General features: G+C 41.1%; 1 long non-coding RNA gene across 1 annotated transcript; it reads right to left on the reverse strand.

The window, feature by feature from the left end:
* Positions 1–14,299: 14,299 nt before the first annotated feature.
* Positions 14,300–15,475, reverse strand: LOC147893727 (uncharacterized). The gene is made up of 3 exons (XR_015542182.1): positions 15,092–15,475; positions 14,707–14,866; positions 14,300–14,588 (listed from the first exon to the last, which is right to left on the reverse strand). It is a non-coding gene; the product is annotated as an uncharacterized LOC147893727 (long non-coding RNA).
* Between the last annotated feature and the right edge of the window lie 1,358 nt (positions 15,476–16,833).

The raw sequence follows: 16,833 nt of genomic DNA on the forward strand, positions 1-16,833 counted from the left end.
GAAAAGATGGACTTACATGACCCATTCAGAGAGAGGTTGGTGGATGAAGACAAACATGATGATGCCTTCTTTGATAATTATGGCTCGCAGGGTTATGAAAAAAGGCCACTACGACAATACTTAGCGGTATGAACTCTCTATTTCTCAACTAAATACAATTTTTTAAATAAGATTTAAATTTAAAGATAATGAATCTAATCTCTCATGTTTGTTTACAGGCAATAGAGGGAGAAGAAATGGATGAAGTCAATACGGAGGCACTCCCTTCTACTTCAACAATGCAACCACCTCTAAATTTGATTGAAGAATCAAATTTAGTTACATTGGATAAAATGGAGAGCTCATTTGAAGTTAGGATCATTTTGAAACGAGAACCTTAGTATTTGAGCTTTGGTAGAGAGGAGGTTTCAATCCTCTCCAATCCTTTAAAAGAGGTTGATGACAATGTTATCTTGGCCATTCTCAGGTAACGTTTGTTTATTTGTTGCTACTTCAATGAGCTAACATTTGTTTATTTATTCATAGTGTAGTTATATATCAGTTTCCTAGTGCAGAATGCAAATCAATTCTATGAGCTAACATTTTTTTATTTCTTGGTGCAGTGTAGTTATTTCTCAGCTTCCTAGTACAGTGCAGCATTGTGTCTACATGCTCGATGCTCTCCTTTCTTCTATTCTTAGCTCTCCTCAAAAGACTATAGAAGATGTTTGTACTTGGTTAAGCCCTTTGAATTTAGATGGGGTGCGAGTCATCTTAATGCCTTATCATGAGGCGTAAGTATCAACTCTAACCTTATTTTTACTATTTCTTTGGCAAGTTTGTGTAAAACAATAATCATTTTTATTCTGGTCATGTAGCTCACATTGGAGTTTGATTTTCTAGGACCTTGAACTCAACCGTTTGTGGTTTGTGAATTCAATGGAAGGCTATCATGCCAACTCCCCAAGGTAATTATTCTCTTAATATTTTTGATACTTTCTTATTTTGTATCTTATGATCATGACATATTAATATATTTAATATGTCATGATGGACAGTGCTGTATATCGGCTAGTATCTGCTGTCAGAACAACCACGAAGCAACAAGATCAAGTAGAATCCAAAAGACGTCTGCCAGTGGAGCAAAAAGATGGGCACAGCTGTGGGTGGAGAGTTGCCTACAACTGCATGTTGTTTCTTAGAGAGATTTTTGATTTGGAGTTACCAGTCAAAATGGAATCATATACAGAAGCTGATCTGCTAGCATTTTGGGCTGAGAGTATTCAGCGTTAATTACTACCATTGGGAAACAACCTGAAAATATGACTACATTGCAGCATGTATAAAACCTTATCTTTATACTTGTATGCTTGTTCAAGCCTTTCATTGGGATGTGTAAATCTCATAACTTTTTTATATTTTCCTCCAAGAGGAGAAGAGACTGAATGAAAGCATGCTATCTTTATACTTCTATGATTATTTAAACCTTTATTTTTATTTGGGATGTGTAAATCTCATAACTTTTTAAATTTTTCCTCCAAGAGGAGGAGAGACTCACTCTAATGAAAGCATGTATGAAACCTTACTTTTTAAATTTTTGCTCCAAGCTGAGGAGAGACTCACTCTAATGAAAGCATGTATGAAACCTTATCTGCTTGTTTAAGCCTTTATTTGGGATGTGTACATCGCATAACTTTTTTATATTTTTATAGTAGAAGGAGGATGTAGAAGACATAGCAAGTGAAGAAGAATACGATGTAGACTACTCTCTCAATAAGATGAGTCATGAAAATATGAATCTATTGGAGCAGATTGGAAGTTCATTCACCACTATGTTGTTAGTTCGACAACAACCTCTTTTTTTTGAATTTTGTGAAGAAGAGATTTCAATCCTCTTGAATCCTAAGAAAGAGTTAATGTCAAAGTCATTACAACCATCCTCAGGTTTGATGCAGCCTTTTCCTTGGCTTTATACTTTGCTTATTTTGATTAAACCCAAGAAGCTATTACTTTTTTTTTAAATATAGTAATGTTATAGCAAATTTTCCGCAAAATATACAAAGCGTTTCATATATGCTCAATCCTCGTATTTCAGAAGTGCTTAGCAACAAAGAAAAAACCATAGAGGATGTTTGCAAGTGGTTGAAGCACGTTCCTATGAATGACGCACGAGTTATTTTTACAGCATATTATGAGAAGTAAGCATCAAACCCTACTTGTTTTTTCTATTGCATTGCTAGAATTGTCTCAAACACAGTAATTATTCTTTATTGATAATGCAGCTCACATTGGAGTCTGGTAGTTGTGGACATCCTTGCGAAGAAGTGCTTCTTTGCCAACTCAATGGCATCCGTCCATGGCACTGTGTTAGAGTAAGTATAGACTACACTTGTCAATTCTTGACATGTAGATTGATATGCAATGGACATATTCACTGTTGTTATATGTTTTGATGTGCAGATCAGCTCGAAAGTTAGTAGGTGCTATCGACATAGTAATGCGGCAATGTGACTTTGCACAACAAATAGAGTATAACATGTCAGGTATCACATCAAGAGAATAGCCACATCTATAATTGTGGATGGAGGGTGGGCTACAATTGCTTTTTGGTACTTGGTCAAATTTTTGAGATACAAAATGACACCACACTGTCAACATATACGAATTTGCATCTCTATGTATTTATAACATGTACCATTCGAGCAATCATTAAGGGCGACATTATGGACCCTCCCACAAGGCAAATAGATAATGGCTCAGAGGAGTGCGAAATGAATGCCGTCAAAGAGTCAAAGGGGATAGAAGACCTCAACTCTATAAACATGGCTTCATTGGAAGAATTGGGAAGCTCTTTTAATGTTAGGGTTATGATTCAACATCTCATCGAAAGACTCTTTGGATATACAATTGTTTAGGGCTGAAATCATTCGAGACCTAATTGCTGCCATTAGAATACAATGTGCAACTAAAGCAATATCAGAGCTTGCATTTAAGGAAGAGGAGACTGAGTCTACTGTGAAAGCACTGCACACTACAGAAGAAGTAGAGACCCAGTGTACACCTACAGCACCATAGCCTCCACTAGAAGCATCAGAAGAGTTGCCACAGCCTCCACATTTAAGGAAGAGGATACTGAGTCTACTCCGAAAGCACTACATACTACAGAAGAAGTAGAGACGGAGTGTACATCTAGAGCACCATAGCCTCCATTGGAAGCATCAGAAGAGTTGCCACAGTCTCCGCTAGAAGCATCAGAAGAGTTGTGATGCATGTATGATGTTGTGTTTGTATATATGCATGAGGAGCATATTCTCATGATGTTGTTTACTCCATGAATATTATGGTTGACATTCATTTGTTACAACTGCATGTTGATTTTCAAAGAAATTTTCTCACTTAAGCCACAGATCTCATCGAAAGACTCTTTGGAGCTCAAATATTTAGAGGAGGATATACAATTGTTTAGGGCTGAAATCATTCGAGACCTAATTGCTGCCATTAGAATACAATGTGCAACTAAAGCAATATCAGAGCTTGCATTTAAGGAAGAGGAGACTGAGTCTACTGTGAAAGCACTGCACACTACAGAAGAAGTAGAGACCCAGTGTACACCTACAGCACCATAGCCTCCACTAGAAGCATCAGAAGAGTTGCCACAGCCTCCACATTTAAGGAAGAGGATACTGAGTCTACTCCGAAAGCACTACATACTACAGAAGAAGAAGAAGTAGAGACGGAGTATACATCTAGAGCACCATAGCCTCCATTGGAAGCATCAGAAGAGTTGCCACAGTCTCCGCTAGAAGCATCGGAAGAGTTGTGATGCATGTATGATGTTGTGTTTGTATATATGCATGAGGAGCATATTCTCATGATGTTGTTTACTCCATGAATATTATGGTTGACATTTATTTGTTGCAATGTATGAATCATGATGTAGTTTTTTTTTATTATACACCAATTTTTGACTTTTACTTAAGTGGCATTTAGTCATGATATTTATATATTTATTTCATGCACACAATTTTATGATATGAATGTGTGATGATGTGATTATTAGGAAATATAACCTTCTATGATGAGAATTTTGATATGAATATGTGATGATGTAATATTTGTAATATATTTCATGGCAAAATATCAATTCCCAATGCTCTACTCACTTAAAGTACAACATTCCCAATGCTTTGCAAAATTTTATTCACTTTGACAGTCTCCACTCACTTAAAGTAGAGCATTTCCAATGCTTCTCTCACTTTATTCCAACCCTTATCCTTATCATAGCGAACACATCGTGCCTTAGTGCACTTGTAATCTTCCATCGTAGTCCTTCCACAAACACTCTCTTATTTCTTACATCCTAGTCCTTCTGATTAACTTGTATTCATCTTTCACTTTACGTCTTCCCTCACTTTCTATCACTCTTGAAGGAGGGGTAGCTCATTGTGCATCCCTCGCTATTTCTCCCTCACTCTCCTTCTCCCACTTTCCCTCTAAGACAATGACTACTTACTACTCGACTTCATTTACTGAACTCAAATTCTTTCTTAGATCTCTTTTGTATGGACCAATGAAGGGAAAATCATTCAAGGAGGATATGTTACGCACATGGCTGCTCGATTTGAACTCAACAGAAGAGGTGAATATCCTTAGATTTCTTTTTTACTTCTTTTAATCACGTACTTCTTATGCAAATGAGTTAAATTTTCGCACAGGATATGGCGGTGGCTAGAAGCTGTATTGAAAAAAATGGTGAAGATGAGGAAAGCCAAGAGAGAAAAGAAGAATTGTTGAATGCTTACAAGTCGGCGGAATATTCGAAACAAGTTGTGAGGAGAGTCTGTGAGGAGATTCACGATGCCAGCCCTGGTTACGCATGGCCTGCAAGTTTAAAGTCTGCTTGTTTTCATGAAGCCAATGCCATAGTAGGCACTTTCGAGGACATATGCTCTCTCTAATGACTTAATAGTCAAGTGATGGAAATTTAATTCCATAGAAATTTAAAGTAACTGTGAAATTTAATTCCATAGACTTATGTGTTTTCTAAAGTAACTGTAAGAGACAAAGATAACATCTTCTAGGCTAAGCTAATGGAAGGTGTTTTTTAACACCATATGGCTTTGAGTTATATGATCTACTTCTTGTACAAATGTGTCATGCTTTTTTTTAAATGTACTGTAGTTTTTAAAATGTACTCTAGTTTTTTTTCTAATTTGATTTTTAAAAATCTTACTTTTTGTCTCTTTTAACAACATGAAGTCCTCTTTTTTTAATGTACTCTAGCTTTAATAACATGTCATGTCAATTTTTCTAATTTGCTACTTTGCGAAGGGGGCTTAATGTAAGTGTTTAAAGCTGGTAAAGTCATCAACCCAAGAATTACGTTGAAGCTCCACAATTTTAGTGGAAGGAAGGCCTCAGCAATTTGGAATCTACACTATCACAGTTGTTGGCCAGCATAGTAGGGAGTCGAAGAAGCCTAACTCCAACCGCCATTGCAACCACAAATAAATTTGTGAATCGATGATTATGTTTGTCACCTCAACAATTCTCCCCTCTCAACGAACCTAATTTGAAGACCCTGGTAACTGAGAGTGTGTATTTGACAGAATATCATGATCAGATCATCAATATGGAAAGCCCCCGACATCTAGAGGATGTGGAGAACTTCCAAGGCACGAGGGAGCACACACAATGCATTCTTGCTCTTCACGTACTTAGAGAAAATATCACCCTATATATCTTGGTGTGAGAAATCTAGAGAACATTTTTCATACTTTGGACAACCAATTCTCCACAATAGGTTTTCACTGTGTATTGTATCTATTACTCTCTCTGCCCGTCTGATGCTGAATCTCTAGACAAAGAACGAATCAAGAGGCCTCAAAGATTGAATGCGAGGACCTTAGAAAAGTTGGTGAGATGCTAAATCGAAGGATGAATCATTGCAGAGACGTACATCAAGGTTCTAGCATGAGGTTCATAGATGCAAGCATTCTAGCATGAGGTTCATAGATGCAAGTAAATTGCTATATAACCAAGCGATAACTTAAGGCCAAGTTCAAACGGAAGCCAGCATTTCTTTTGAAGACGAGCATCCAGCACTAGCACTTGGATGGAGTAAGGCAGAAGCAAAGTAGGAGATCCTCCTGGCATGAAGAGGCTATCAATCTTTCACGAGCTTCCTTATTGGGGTTAGTTACAAATCAATCATCTCTTGGATCCCATGCATATCTTCAAGAATGTGGGGGCTATTATTTGGGCACACTTGGTTGATTCCAAGGACTTGAGAGGAGTGTGAGAAGACTTGTGTGCTATGAATAGGATGTCTCGTTTGTGGCCCCAAGTGCATGCTTTGGGAAAAGTTGTCCTCCCGAAAGCAATGTGGATCCTCTCTACCAGGGAGGAGGTAGTGGTCAAGGCAGACATTGCCTCTTTTCAAACACCGACAGGGTACATGCGTTGCTTGAACGGAGCATTTTCAAAGGACAATAAGCTTAGTGCACTCAAGTCCCATGATTGGCACAAGGTCTTACAGGTATTCTAAGTAGAATTAGTGTACCGATAATCGTGATGCATTAGCGTAATTATTATTATGTTATATTGTTGACATGACTTCATTGTTGCTTTGATAGTTCATCCTCCCAATTACAATAAAAGGGTGCTTACAAGAAGATGTTAGAAATGCTATATTCAAGATCTGTGGTATTGTGAGGTATGCTTACTATCAAATCGCATTGAATGTATTTTCTTCAATTTAAGTTGATTAATTTGTAGACTGATTATGAAAATATCTTACATGGACATCTGAAATAGGTGGATATCTCAAAAAGAGAACTCCATATCAAGCATCGAGAAGGCTAGGGGGGAATCCATCGAAGCCGTATGCTTTCTTGAGAAGCACTTTCCCTCAAGCATTATGACAACTCAAGTCCACTTGCTTGTGCACATAGTTGATGAGGTGGCTATAGCAGGTACCGTTCATAGTCGATGGATGTTTTTTCTCGAGCGGTTTATGAAACTTTAAAGGGATTTGTAAGACAAAGAGCAAGACCAGAAGCAAGCATGGCAGAGGGATGGCTTGTGCAAGAGTCATTAGTATATATCACATAGTTTCTTGCATCCATGGATCCCGATATGCCACAAGCTTGGCATAACAAGGATGATGATCGCATTGTTGGAGAGGTTCCCCAAGGAAAAGGGATTGAAAGAAAGATGAGCAAAGAGCAAATGAAGAAATTCAATAAGTTTTGTATCCTCAATAGCCCTGAGATGCAGAAGTGGATTGAGAGATATGAAGTGGCCAAAGCAGAAAGAATAAATGCAAGGACAAGATTCAGAGTAATGTATAGGCGATCACAACCATATCCATGGGATCTGGCTCTTCTCCCTACTCACATGTCACTTGATTAGCTACAACTGGCTCTACGTAAAGCCGAACGTGATGGAGAGACAATAAACGAGCACGAGTGAGAGTTACATCTGGATGTATGGTGCATGTAAGTTTCTTAGTACCTCTTGACGTAATTAAGTAATTATTTGTGGCAATATATGCTATAAAATAGATGCATCTTCATTGTTTTAATGATGCTCTTTTACAGTACAAAAAGTACAGTGCATTATGGTCATATGGATGACATTTTCACATGGAATGCATTGATTCAAAGAGAGTATGATTGTTGAGTCATGGCTAACTTCACACAAGATAGCCAAGCAAGTGCTTCGGATACCAATCTTCTTTCCTCACAGTTGGATTATTGTGGAACCATACGCGACATCTATGAAGTTGATTTGAGACCATTTAGTATTTTCATTCTTGATGTAAAATGGTTTAGAACTATTTACAACAGTCCCCATGTGACAGTGAGAAAAGATAGTAGTGGTCTCTTTGCAATAGACTCCACCAAACATTGGACCGATGAAAGTGATACTTTTGTTCTTCCCGAGCACTGTGAGCAGGTGCATACTAATGATTTAATTAATCTAAGCTTTCATTTTTAAAGTCCATTGATACATGTACTTGAGCATAATTTCATATATATAATTGATGACATTTGGCACCCATCTTCAATATAGGTGGTTTTTCATCGGATCGTTCTGATCCAAGATGGTGGTACGTGATCCAAGTTGCACCACGAAGTAAGCAAATTTTTGAAGATCGAGATGTGGATATGGAGATGCCACTACCAATACCAGATCCAATTGATGAATCTAGCGAAGAAGATGTAGATCACCATATGAGCCAAGAGGAAGATGCACATAATGACATCGCACGGGAGGAAGATGGAGATCACGATATTGAGGAAGAAGACAACGATCATTAAGAATCACCACACTTTATTGAAGAAGATGATCAAATACTTTTAGGTGAACGTACGATGCTAGAGTACGATGATGATATAGGAGATCAACTCGGTATAGAGTTGGAGATAGACTTGTTTGGCACCTTAGACTTGGCTCCAGATGAAACAGTTGATATAAATGCTCTTAATTGATTTTTCTCATCTCAAACTTGGACATGAATATATGAGCTTCAAAGGCTTGATGTACATGCTCTCATTTTTTTAATCTCTATGAGATCAAACATGTATGAAAATTTTAAAAAATTTGTCATTGGAAAAAACTAACTTTTAAGGCCTATATTAAAAAAAAACCTCTCTGGAAAACATCACTATAAAATAGTATATAAGTGTCACTATATAGCGACACTTAAAAGTCGCTATATAGCGACCTTTATAATAGTCGCTATATAACGACTTTTAGCAAGAGTCGCTATATAGCGACGCTTTACGAAACCCACTTTTCATACCAATGATTAACGCTAAGCGGGCGCTAAACATCGGTACATAAATGTCGCAATAGGATCCGTGTGTAGTAGTGTTCGATAGGGACAATGTGCTCGCTGATTTTTGATCTACTTTGCTTCAATGATGATTTAATTTGCATCGAACATGTCATGCCATGTGTTGATTTCTTTGTGTAGCACATGTTCACTTCCAATGAAGGGCAAGTAAAGCAAACAAGGTAATGGTTCTCTGGATCCTTTGCTTTGTTGTAGTGTTGAAGTGAATAACTTTCCCACGCCTTCGCTTTTGAACAGCCCTAGCGTTGCATGAGTAATCGCTTGCGTATTTAGCAAGGCAAAGTGCACTAGGGGATTCAAAGATCCCTATTCTCAATGTACTCGAACTAGCCAAGAAGAAAGATAGCTTGTGAGGCCTTTTTGTAAATATAAACATATATTTCAATGGATACATGACTTTAATGACTATGTCTTTATTATTTATTTTAAGTCATCATTGCTTTTCATGAATTCATAATATTTATTCCATTGTATTTTGTTTAATTCTTTGATGATATATTTTCTCCATCCTTTTAATGTGTTAATTAAATGCATTTCTAGCCAATTTAGTATGATTTTCACAAATTCTGGGTATCGAAAGTTCATTTCTATCAAATCCTGGAGGAATTTCACCATGGCACAGAAGGGAAAAGTGTCGGGGATGTCACCAGGAGCCTAGAATGCCTAAATCCCACCACGGTGCAAATTTGGGCATTCTGGCAATCCTAGACACTTTTCCATTTTGCGCCATGGTGAAATTCTTCTAGGATTTGACAAAATCCAAAAGTTACATGAAAATGAACAGTAACTTCTAGTCATAAACATGGAGAATTCACAACAATGCGATAGTGTAGAGAATATGGATATATTTTATTAAAAAAGATCGGCCCTTGGGCCTCAGATACAAGATAGTGCCTTCAAGGGCAGGGGGTAGTCTAAGTCCTAAGGGTGGGCTCCAAAAGAATCTAGGGCTTCAAGCTTGGGTCACTCCATAGCCACTTCACCAGTGCCATGTCCTTGTCTATGACCATGACGCACTTTGCGTGGATGGTACACAAGTTGGCGTCCTCGAATAGAGAGGTGGTCACTTGCTCCGTAGCCTCTTGGAGCGCCCCCACACCTACTATGCTGAATCGCACATCGTCCTTGTAACCTTGTGCGATCTCTTGTACCACACGTTGGAAGGGAGCATGTGGGATCAGGATGTCAGTAGTCTTCTACATCTCTCTGATCTCCCTTAGGGCCTGCGCTCCTAGCTTTGCTCTATATGGCTTCCTAACTCTTGGTGGAGGCTTTATAGGTACCCGAACATGGTTCCACGGCCTCTTGTCTACGTTGAATTTCTTGTGCTGCTCTTCTGTGCACATTGATCCTCCTCTGAATCCCCCTTTCGCGGATGTCTTGAGCTTTTTCCTTCTTTGGGATGGGGCTTCCTCGGCATCTTCTTTACCCTCTTTATGGGCACAGGTACCATTTCCATGATGGGCTTTATCATTGAGAGAGGGAAGATTGTGCTCTTTCTAGCAGTCTGTTGACCCCTATCCAGAAGCCTCTCTATATCAGGGAGGTTATTAAATACATTTTGCTCGTGTAGGGGAGTCCTCTCATGGGGAGGAGAAGGGAGGTTCTCAAATACATTTTGCTCGATCGGGGGAGTCCTCTCATGGGGAGGGGAAGGTTGAGGGGAAGGGAGGTTCTCAAATACATTTTTCTCGATCGGGGGAGTGCTCTCATGGGGAGGGGAAGGCTGAGGGCAAGGCTCATGCTCTTGCGACTTGCGAGTGGGCTCACGAGACTGGGGAGTGGGCTCATGACTCTTGGGATGAGGAGAAGGCTCATGACACTGGGGAGTGGGCTGACTTGGGGGAGGGCTCAGGAGAGTCGGAGGGCTCATGAGAGTTGGGGGAGGGCTCATGAGAGATTGATGAGGTGCCACTGGACCCGGATAGGTTCGTGTGCACAGATGCACATGGAGGTGGTGGAGCTAGAGGAGGAAGGGGTGGTGTCTTGTGGGTTTAACAGTGTTCTTCACTTGTGCCATTGAATAATGAGAGTTAGGGTTTTAAAAAATGTTTTATATAGGCCCATCATCTTTTGACACCCCTTTTAATTACGTTTAGGGTTTCATCATGTCCCCTGCCCCTGCCCTAAACCCTCCAACCCCCCACCCTCGTCGCCCTCCCTCCCCATTGCCCTCCCCCCTACTTGCCCCACCCACACCTGTTGCCCTCCCCCATACCCCCCATCCTGCCCCTCCCCCCACCCTTGCTACCACTCCACCCCCCCCTTTGCCCTGCTCTGTGCCCCTCCCTTCTCTTCCCCCTCCTTCACCATGTCCATGCCTTCCCCAACCTTGTTACCTTACACAAACCTTGGACTCTAAGAGTGTGTACAAAAATTGTGGTAAAAATAAGCAAGATATTCAAGAGTGAGTACACAAATTGTGGTCAAAATAAGCAATACATTCATTTCATATTGGTATACAATTACACCATAGCTCCTGTTGCTAGTTGGACCCATCTACTCCCTTCTCTCACTCTAGCTTGCAACCAACATGCAACTCCTTGACTCCCTGTGGATGCTTTCCAAGCACTATGCCTTCTATTCTTTGATACAATTTGAACTACTTTTGCAAGTTCTCTCACACACCAAGGTATGGGTAAGGGCATTGTAGACTTCTTATACTTTCCCAAAATAGCAGACTTGAAAATATTGAAAACAGATGTGTAAGCTTCACGACTTACACCGACAGTATCACAAGCTGCAAACATCTCCTCTACGTCCACAATATCCTTGAAGTCCATCACCTCTTATGCTCCTCTTATGCAACTTGCACACGTAGGCGCTTGTGTCTTGGGTCCCTTAGTATCCCAATGACATCGCTTGACTTCAATAAACTAGCTAGAACATATGAAAAATCAATATCATCCCTGTCCGTTCTTCCCATCACATCTTCCATGAAGTTCCCAAAGAAGAATAGAAGAAAAACTTAGTCACAAATTGTGTAGCATAAAAGAGTGTAATTTCATTCAAACATTTGATAGCCAACCTTGTAGCATGGACTCTCCTCTTTCTAGCAAGACCAGTGGGTGCCAATGCATCCATGTTATGTAAGTATCTCCTTTTCCTATCCTTCAATCCCAAAGGCATTTCTTTCATCTTTTGCACTCGTTCTTCTGCCTTCTCTCGTTCCTTCTCTACGGCTCGTTGAACTTGTTTGTATATAGATCTTTTTAAGCCTTTTTTGGACTCAGCTACCTTACAGAGTGACTCTTCTAATTTATGTCGCTCCAAGTCTAATGCATTTCGCTCCAAGTCCAATGCTTTGGCTTTATCATGAAGATCCTCGTTCTTCCTTTGAAGATCCTACATAGAGTTATGCATTGCAAGAATGGTGCTATGTCCTAAATGTGCTAGCATCTCTGCTTGGGCTCTGCACATCTCACTTGTTTGCATAGCCATTGGTTGAGCATTGTTTAACCAATTGCAATAACCAAGCAACCTCGCATGTCCATTTCCAACAAACCAAACTAGCTCATGCATTGTATGGAAAGGAGGGCTATTTTGGTTGATAGGATCTAAAGGATACAAGGATCCTTCTACCTAAAGGTCGAGATGCTTCTTTCCTTGCAAACGAAGACTATGGATTTTGGAAGCTCCCCTCAATCCCAAACTACATGTGCTTGCATATTCAGCCTCCAACTCTAAGTGAACCTGGTACTTGTTGGAGACATCCTCAAATGGTGCCATGAGTAAAGGAGTGTAGAGAAGGAGAAGGTGTGGAGAAGCTGGTTTGAAGGAGTAGCACGTAGGAAGAGGGAGTGTGAGGAGGAGGAGGGATGGGGGAGGGAGGACTAGCAGTTGAAGAGGAGGGAGGGAAGGCAGAGTAGCATGTGAGGAGGGTGAGGAGGAGTAGGCGCGGAGGAGGGAGGGAGGAGGGAGGAGCAGGAGGGAGGGGGGAGGAGGAGCAGGTGTGGAGGACGAGGGAGGGGGACGGGAGGAGGAGTAGGCATGGAGGAGGGAGGGAGGTAGGTGTGGAGGAGAGAGGGAGGGGGAGGGGAGGAGGAGCAGGCGTGGAGGAGGGAGGGAGGGAGGGGGAGGAGGAGGAAGGGGGAGGAGGGAGTGAGGAGGGGTGGACGGGGAGGAGATGGGGGGGGAGGAGGAGGGAGGGGGAGGAGGGAGTGAGGAGGGGGAGGGGGTAGGAGGGAGGGAGGAGAGAAGAGGAGGGAGGGAATTCAAAATTCGAATATTGAATTTTGAATTTGCTGGTTCCCACCCAGGAGTAAAAGTTGTGTAAGAGCTGCAAGATGTGGGGTCACTTTCGGTCTTAACCCACCTAGGTAAGGGGGGGTTAGGGCTTTTTGGGACCTAGCTTGGCCCTTTCATTACGACTAATCCATTTTTAATCCATTTCTTATGAATGAATGACTAGAACAAGAGTGAGAAGGACAATTTGGAGGTTGATCTCTTGGATGATGAGACAAAGATAAAGTCCATTGGAGCAATCCATGCAATACTATAATGATTGTCGAGATCTTTCTTGATAGTCCAAACGTAATTGACCTTGCTTCATGAATGTTAATTAGACTCAACTTTTATAATCTACTTTTTTGCACTTGTTCATTGGAACTTGGTCTTGTTTTATGAAGCCATTTTTGAAATGATGGTTATACTTAATAAAAAATATTATTAATTATCTTAATTAATAATAATTATTTTATGTACTAATAATTAGTCTTAATTATCTTAATTAACAAAAGCAATTCTCTAATCAACTACATTAACGAAGTTGCTTAAAGCCTTAACAAGCTTGGACTCATTGCAGTCATCACAGAGGAATAATTCTGTGCATGCAAAATTTTGCACTAAAAGTACCTATCATTTACACATTGAGTATATACCACATTATAAACATGGAAAGTAATTACAGAACGAAATAAAATAGTGAGGCCCTTTACACACCAAAGGGTGCCCAATGTTGGGTGATCATTTGGACCAATAGAAAACCACCATGTAAGGTTTGGGCGGGCACCTTTTTACACCTACAGTGCCCAAGCTTAGACCTTTTCATCTGACAGTGCCCAAGCTTGGCTGCCCACCGATGGTCACAGCCAATCACCATCACGATTTGGGTCCCCTAGCTCCACACCCATCCGGGTTTGTACTTGGGCGATGTGTAAAAGGAGTGCCCATTTGTGGGCACCCATTTTTTAATGATCTCACAATGGGCAGTCGGTGTGCAACGGGGGGTGCCCATTCCAACCCGGTGTGTAAACAGCGTGAGTAGCACACAAACCAATTCGACCTTAGCTCATTTAAATCCACACAAACCCTTTCACTCCAATTCCGTTGTACAAACATTAATCCATAAATCATGACAAAACATGCGAGAAGTCATAATAGAAAAGAAACATAAGTTCAGAATTTCAAGCAACACAAAACTAATGTGATTTCACACGATTTTGCTAATACCATGTTGTCACCCCCACTAACTCGTGGAAAAGCCTCAAGTTTCAAATTTATCCTTGCATGAGGATCTTTAGCAGTTACCACCACTGCTTAAGATTCTTCGTCTATGGAACTTCTTCGGCGAGCTTCCTGCTCTCCCATCCCACCCCTCGTTTCCTCAGTGCAATCCCAAGCAACCCAAGACTCGCGGTACACATCTCAAGAGTATTAACAGCTCAGATTCCCGACTGATCACGGACGGCAGGGACTCCCCTCACGAACTACGAGCGCGGCTCTTGATCTATGTCTTACACCAAGTCTGAAAGGCAAAACGACAGGGAATGAGCTCCTTGTTTACCATATTGGAATCTTTGATTCCAAGAACCGCTCTTCTTATTAAGGTAACAGAGCAGACCAAACGTAAGAGAGTCCCGCACCAAATCTGAAAGATGTAATGAGCGCCTCGTTTACCACGTTGAAATCTTTGATTCCACGAATCGCTCTCCTTATTACGATAATACGATAAGAGACCACAGAGAACTGGTTCGTTGAGGATAGCTTGGAAGTCGGTACATCATTACACTCCGTTGACAGTACCTGAAACGACGAAGGCAGGTTCATAAACGCGGCTCTGCGGCACCATAACGAACGAAATACTTGAAAGAGGAATCACTGCAAGCACAGATAAGCGATTCGGACGTCTTCCCCGCCTTGTCTTCCCCACCCAATCGAAGATAAGTTCGTTGGCTTGCATGCAGAATGTGCAACAAACAAAAAAATTTCCAATGTACTGACGTTCCCAGTGTGCAATAGGTTTCTTACGTTAGCTTGAATTCAATAGTCGGGTCGTATGATGTATATCCAGATTTGCGTCTCCAAAACGGATACCAGCGTAGATCTATTCGTGGTCGTGATCACTCGGGCATCTGAGCTGGTAATCATCTCGAGATGTACACTGCGTGTGTTGCGTTGCTTGGGATCGCACCGAGGAAACGAGCTGTAGCCTGTGGCCGGAGAGCACGAGCTTTAGACTACGTGGGGAGTACTACTCCGGAGGAAGGCGTTCCAAAGAGGAAGAATCGTAAGCAGTGGTGGCAACTGCTTTGAGGTCCTGATGCAAGGATGAATATAAAACCTGAGGCTTTTCCAGGAGGCCAGTGGGGATGAGTCGTGACAACGAGCAAGTTTCAAGGGACTGAAAATCTGCGTTAGCAGATCATCTGGGAATGGAAAACTTAGAAAGGTTGTACTCTCTTAAATTTGCTCGTGGTCATACACGAGCTCCGCACCCTCTTAAATTTCCTCTCTCGGTTGGCACTCCCTTAAATTTCCTGTTGTGGTCATGCACGAGCTCCACACCCTCCTCTCTCGTACAGTCTTCCCCTATAACTATTTAATACTCCCAAATTCAATCTGGCTGTACCTATCTAATTATATTATATTGTAAGATATCTGGCTGTACCTATCTAATTATATTATATTGTAAGATATCTAACTGTTTTTACCCTGCCCTGGGGTAGCCTTACCATTAGTGCTAAAACAAGGTGAATGATATCTAACTGTTTTTAGCCTGCCTGTGGGTGAGTGAAATGCTTAAGAGAGAGCATAAAATTGGAGACATGAAAAGGAAAGAGAGAGAGAGAGAGAGGGGGGGGGGGGGAGGGAGGGGGGGCTTGCCTAAAGAGAAGAAGAAGAAGAAGAAGAAGAAGAGAGAGAGAGAGAGAGAGAGAGAGAAGTAGAAGTAGAATTTATTAGCATTCTGGGGGGGCCAAAAATGACCCATGGGACCCATCTCAATACAATGTAAAAAGAGTCTCCTCAAGGAGAGGGGTTAGGAATCTATGAGTTCCTGACGACAAGTAAAAAGACGAGTGATAAAAGATCGCAAAGCTACTGGGGAGGCAATGGAGAGAATTGATGTCAACTGAGCGGAGTCCTCCAGTATCTGCTGGTAGTCCTCCCTAATATGTGCATAATAGGGGAACTGTAGAGCTACATGTGCCTCCGTCTCAACTATCTGCATGTCACAAAGGGTACATACTCTGGCATGTTTGGGCTGGTGTATCCAAGCTCCCTACTCAATGGCAAATGTATGAGATCTGGTATGGAACCTAGCTATGTACCTGCGATATAGAAGGGGGATAGATGTGCTAATATAAGGCTGAGCATGTGTCTCTATGGACATGTATGTAGACCAACATGTGGATTTATGTTGTCTTGATAATATTCCATCTTTACCCTCTTTTCACTTGTCAGCCAGTGATTCTGCTCAGCAAGAACAGTTGAAAATCTTGCATGTTGACCTTTGCAGGCAGCATGGTCAAATATGCTTCCATTTTCCATTTGCTAAACCATTTTCTTATGCCAATTGCCCATCCTGTGCAGATGATCTTACTTTTGTAGTTCTTTTGAAGCTTTATGCTAGCCTTCCATGCTTTATGAGGTAGCCTATCAGGTTGCATTTGTTGTACCTCTATTAGGTATCGCATAACTCTAATCAATGCATGAAATTCAATCGGTCTCCTTCCCGTTTCTAACAGAAGTACTGAGTATGGACTAGTGGG

The sequence above is a fragment of the Dipteris shenzhenensis genome, chromosome 15, assembly GCF_047967505.1.
Source record: "Dipteris shenzhenensis isolate YYH24624 ecotype China chromosome 15, Dip_SZ_1.0, whole genome shotgun sequence".
In the NCBI taxonomy this organism is placed as follows: Eukaryota; Viridiplantae; Streptophyta; class Polypodiopsida; order Gleicheniales; family Dipteridaceae; genus Dipteris; species Dipteris shenzhenensis.